Source organism: Musca autumnalis, unplaced genomic scaffold, assembly GCF_047663935.1.
Source record: "Musca autumnalis isolate F117 unplaced genomic scaffold, ASM4766393v1 scaffold_1, whole genome shotgun sequence".
Taxonomy (NCBI): Eukaryota; Metazoa; Arthropoda; class Insecta; order Diptera; family Muscidae; genus Musca; species Musca autumnalis.
In genome coordinates this window covers 46,357,911-46,363,910 of record NW_027411644.1, presented here as the reverse complement: position 1 = coordinate 46,363,910, position 6,000 = coordinate 46,357,911, and the positions used below count along the sequence as shown (strand labels likewise).

Genomic DNA, 6,000 nt, shown 5'->3' with positions numbered 1-6,000 from the left:
TAAGGATATCGTCAACCACAAAAATGTACCTATGATTTCAATAAACAACTTTTTAGAAAATATGAAGATTCTAGAAATGGTTCTTATGAAATTCACGAACAATTAAATTTTTTTTAACATTCCCCCTGCTCAAGTTTGGAAATAACAAACTGTTAAAAACTCAAGGAAATTTGAAAGGACCCTTTACGGACCTGAACAGGAAAGAATGATCTAAAATAATCTAATTTTGAGCTTGAAGAATCGCTCCTAGAATCTTCATTTGTTCTAGAAACTTGTTTGTTGAAATCTAAGGTACATTTTTGTAGTTGACTGTATCCTTAATTTTAGGGCGGTTTGGTATCTTTGGACCAGAGTCGGAGAAAAAAGTATAAAAATTTAATATTTTCAAAAGATTTTTGCTATTTTTACCATTAAGAACCGTTCATAGACACTTCGCACATTCCAGAAAGTTGTTTATTGAAGCCTTTGCTACACTTTTGTGGTTGATTGTTTTCCTGAATTTTGAACGGTTTAATATCTATGGAGCAGAAGCCGAGAAAAGAGGATAAAAATCGCAATTGTTTTGCTATTTTGACCATTAAGACCTGTTCCTTCAGGGTTCGTATATTCTAGAAAGATGTTTATTGAGATCTGAGGTTGTTTGCTTCAAATTTGATCGGTTTGATAGCTGTATAACAAAACTTGAAAAAAATTTTATAAGAAATTTGACCATGGCGATTTTGACCTTGCAGGTGAAGTTTGATGGGTTATATGTGTTCACAATTTTTGTTATTTAAGACAAGAGCTACAACTTTGCCTCTGAGATAAATTCAAATTTCCTAATGGTTTGGTCCGTGCGGAGTTTTTTTTTTTCTTTTTTTCTCCCATCGGACGCCTCCCCAGGTGGTGGATAGGGGAAAGCTCATCAGATATGACGGGTACCGCAAAAATAAAATATGTGGGGCGAACCAAAAATAAAAGGAAAAGGCAGCGTCTGATCGAGATTCGGCGGCAGCAAACAGCGTCTGTACTCCATTGGAGCGGCTGAAAATTAGATGAAAAACTATAAACCCTTCAGAAGGCCACGGGAAACCACTGAAGTAACTCTCCCATGAAAATCATACAATATGAACAACCAACAAAACACACGGCCCTCAGTCTCCGGCCAATCGAGGGTGCTAAGAATCCCCGGAGGTAAAAACAAGAAAACAATGAACATTGGAACATGGAATGTCCGAAGCTTGTATGAGTCTGGAAAACTTAACAATACTATCAATGAAATGAACAGACTTAACATAGATATATTAGGCGTTAGTGAAACATGGTGGACGGAATGTCACACATTTAAATCCCAAAATGCGTCGATATACTCCTCAGGAAATATGGAAGGGACACACAGAAGAGGTGTAGGTATCATCGTTAGCAAAAATGTTGCTGGCTGTGTTGCTGGATTTGTTCCAATGTCCGATAGGTCAATGATGATAAAAATAAAAGGAAAACCGCTTAACTTAAACATTATTCAAGTATACGCACCCACTTGTGATGGAAACACAGACGAGGTCGAAAAATTCTATGACGAAATCAATAAATTGCTAAAAATGACGAAATCACATGAAATTACAATAATTCAAGGCGACTTCAATGCCAAAGTAGGAAGCGAAGAAGTATGCGGTATTACAGGAAGTTTTGGTCTCGGCGAAAGAAATGAAAGGGGTGACAGATTAATACAATTCTGTCAAGAGCATGGAACTACAATCACTAACACACTATTTCAATTACACCCCAGAAGGCTTTATACGTGGAAATCACCACAGGATAACAGAAATAATATAGTGCGTAACCAAATTGACTACATTATGATAAATAAAAGATATAGGAGCTGCGTGACCAAATGTTCAACTTACCCAGGAGCAGACGTGCCATCGGACCATAACCTTCTGATGTTAAATATCCGAATAAAACTAGCAACAATACGAAAAAAGAAGACTAGGGTAAGAATTAACTGTGAGAAACTCAATGATCCAATGATTAAAAACGAGGTGAAGGACAGCATGAACAAGGAACTAGGAAGGATCGACATGAACGATTTGGAAAACCTCTGGTATAATGTGAAGGGCACAATATGTAAAATTACTGAAAAATCCCTTGGAAACTGCAATAGAAAAAATAATGAGGAATGGATGACCAATGAAATTTTAGAGCTTCGAGCAGAACGCAGTAAATTTAAAAACATTGATTACGAGAAGTATTGGGAAATCAACAAAGAAATTCGAATAGCAACTCGTGCTGCCAAAAACACACTGTTAAATAGAAAGTGCCAAGAAATTGAACACCTACAGAATGTGCACGATGATTTTAATCTTCACAAAAAATTGAAAGAAGCGGCCGGAATTTATAGGAAAAATATCCCCACAACGCTTATTGATAACAACAACCAGCAAATTTTTGAAACAGAACAAATAAAGAGCCATTGGAAAAAATATATTGAAGAATTGTTTACAGATGAAAGCCGATCCAACAACGAAAATGTTAATATCAATATTGCTGGAAATCCGATAACTGAGTCTGAAGTGGAGCATGCAATTATAACGCTGAAGGACAAAAAATCAACAGGACCTGATCAAATACCTTCCGAAGTGTTGAAGCTAATAGATGGACGCAATATACAAATATTAGTAAAACTCTTTAATAATGTATATGATACAGGCCAGTACCCACATGACTGGTTATTATCGACCTTTATAGCAATACCGAAGAAGATGCATGCAAGGAATTGCAGTGAGTACAGACTGATTAGCCTCATGTGCCACATCCTAAAAATTTTTCTAAGAATAATACACAAAAGAATATACCCCATATGTGAAAAGGCTATGGGAGAACCACAATTTGGATTCAAAGAGGGCATGGGGACGAGAGAGGCTTTACTCTCCATGCAGATACTGGTGCAGAAGTGCAGAGATGTCCAGAAAGATGTTTTCCTTTGCTTCATAGATTATGAAAAGGCTTTTGACACAGTTCAACACGACAAGCTAATAGATATATTGAAAGATATTGGAGTTGGGCAGAAGGAAATAAGATGCATTAAAAACTTATACTGGAGTCAAACTGCACGGATTGAGATAAATGGCGAAACTACGGACGAAATTATTATATCAAAAGGAGTAAGACAGGGGTGCATATTGTCTCCTATGCTTTTCAACATCTATTCCCAAAAAATATTTAAGGAAGCCGTGGAAAATGAAAGAATAGGTATACAAATACATGGACGAACAATAAATAATATACGATATGCAGATGATACCGTAATAGTAGCTAGCAGTCTACCTGGTTTACAAAGGCTCGTAGATAAACTTACAAGGGTGAGCGAAGCAAATGGCCTAAAAATAAACATTAAAAAAACAAAATACATGGTTGTGAGTAAGAAAAATGACCATTATCACACCACACTAAAAATTAATAATAAAAATATTGAGCGAGTCACTAATTTCACATACCTTGGAGTATTGTTAAATGAAAAATGGGACTCTTCCAAGGAAATCAAACGTCGTATAGAGATGGCCAGAGATGCATTTTTCAAATACAAAACAGTCTTTACAAATCACGATATAAGCCTCTCAACAAAAGTCAGATTCGTGAAATGCTATATCTGGTCCGTACTACTTTACGCAGTTGAGACATGGACCATTAAAATTGCAGATGAGAAAAAACTTGAATCCTTCGAGATATGGGTCTACCGAAGGATTTTAAAGATACCATGGACTGATCATGTAACAAACCAGGACGTTTTACGCAGAATGGGTTTAGATAGACAATTGCTGCGACATGCCAAAGCTCGGAAAATTGCATATTTGGGACATCTGATGCGAAATGAAAAGTATAAACTCCTGCAAACCATCATAAAGGGCAATATAGAAGGAAAAAGAGGAAGAGGCAGGAAAGAATTGAACTGGCTGAAAAACATACAAGATTGGACAGGCTGCCATGATGAAAGAAGCATGATTTCGGCGGCAAAAAATAGAGAGCTGTTTATGCCTGTATAATATAAAATAAAATAGCATAACACATTTATAATAATATTGTATGATCGCTTATATCCGGATAACGGATTTGCAAATAAAGAAGAAGAATGGTTTGGAAGATATAGTCCTGACTAAATGACCCTTTTTATATCAAAGCCTCAAACCTTTGGAGGCCTATAACCGCAAAAGTTGATGAGATAGGGAAAAACGGCGAGACACGTGTCTTCTCATTTTTGGTCTTCTATGACACTGTGGAGTCAGAATATGGTTAATAAAATTGTTGCACATTACAATGCTGTAAGGGGTCTTGAAGTTTTTGTGATACCTTTGGTAACAAGGTATCGTAATAGTACCTCGAAATATTGTTTTTTTTTCCATTGCTCGATTCGGTAAAAATCCCCGAAAACTATTTATAAAATTCTTCTAATATTTGCTTATATCCTCAAGATTTAGGCCAACAAGATTATCGAAATAATAATTTTAGACCCCAAGTATGTTTGAACGTCATCCATTTCAGATAATTTGGAGTCGATTTACCTATGTCCGTCCGTCTGTCTGGCTGGCTGGTGCGCACGATAACTCTCGAAGAATCAACCTATTTGGTTCAAATTTTGTAAATTTTGTAAATTTTGTCCAAACATAGTTTAAGTTCGAAGATAGACCGTATCGGTCTATCCCTTCCGTTAATGACCCCCACAAAAGTTCACAATTTTTCACTAAGATTATTCGCACGATAGTTCCAGAAGGGACTAACCGAATTGTTCCAAACTAGAGATGTGGAAATATTACTTCCATACATATATCAGGTTCGAATGTGGGCTATAATGGCCCACTTCTTTGAAAAAAGTATAGTTTAACAGCTCTTCTCGAACAGTTTTGAATTCGTTTGAAACATGTTCCTCTTGCCTGCCCTTTTAAGACAGTGAAATTTTTTGGGGCAGATGATGCCAACTAGACTGACTGTTAGGCACTAGTCAGATAAGGGAAAAACCGGTTTAGTCTTTATTTTGTACATCGTATTATTTCTTAGAGACGTGGATTACGTCCGAATATGGACTACATCGGAACACTACTTCGGGTGCCTCCCACTCAAATTTTAGAAAGAGTGTCGTTTGAGGATTCCTCTCGGTTTGTTCAATTTTTTCTTTCTTGTTTTTGTGGCCCTTGTTACAACGGTACAATCTTCTTGGGGGTCAAAGTCCATTCTTCTTTGGAAATTGGCTCAAAATAAAAAAAAACCATAGACACTTTATAAGTATTGAGTTTATTTATTTTCTTTGTGTCCAAGGCTGTGGGTATATCTCCTTCGGCAAAAGTGACTGACACTTTCTAACTTGTTACTATTAAATACGGAAAATAATACCTAACGTTTCCAGTAATGACGGCGTATATATGTATGTATTTTCTATATCTCTGGTATGTTACAATGTATATCAACTTATGTATGTATGACCGGACGGCTTAAATATGCCGCAATCATATAAAAGAAATTCCTTGGAAAATGGTGCCCAGGATTAGTGAGTAGGGTATCACATGACCATAAAACCGAAGAAAGGCAGATAGGCGTAGAAAACACAAACGATAGGTACCAGTTGTCTTTCTGTGGCCTCTGGTAAGCATCAGCTAAACAATTGGGAGGTAAACTAAGTAGCCTTTTGGAAAAATCTTCCAAATAAAGTTCTCAGCAATTCTTCAGAACATTCTGAAACTCTAAAATGCTTACATAATGTCCTTTTCAGCGATATATTGCGTCATATGTTTTACAACAAATATGTCAAACATTGTTCATGACAAGTACTCTCATTCCTTATCACGGACAACGATTTGTAACGTCCACAATAACGTCCAACACCCATTCATGTATGGTTGTTACATATTCCCAGTTAATTTGTTTAAGTGCCAGAGCACATCAATTTTCAGTTTTATGGTAGTACAAAATGCCATATTCGCACACAAACAACAAATACACATGACCAGTTATGCCAGGGCATGTATGTAGGGC

The 6,000-nt window shown here is 36.5% G+C and overlaps 1 long non-coding RNA gene across 1 annotated transcript; it reads left to right on the top strand.

Annotated features, from left to right (window-relative positions):
- Positions 1-823: 823 nt before the first annotated feature.
- LOC141390503 (uncharacterized) lies at positions 824-4,106 on the top strand. The gene is made up of 2 exons (XR_012409382.1): positions 824-1,303; positions 1,856-4,106. It is a non-coding gene; the product is annotated as an uncharacterized lncRNA (long non-coding RNA).
- Positions 4,107-6,000: the final 1,894 nt, after the last annotated feature.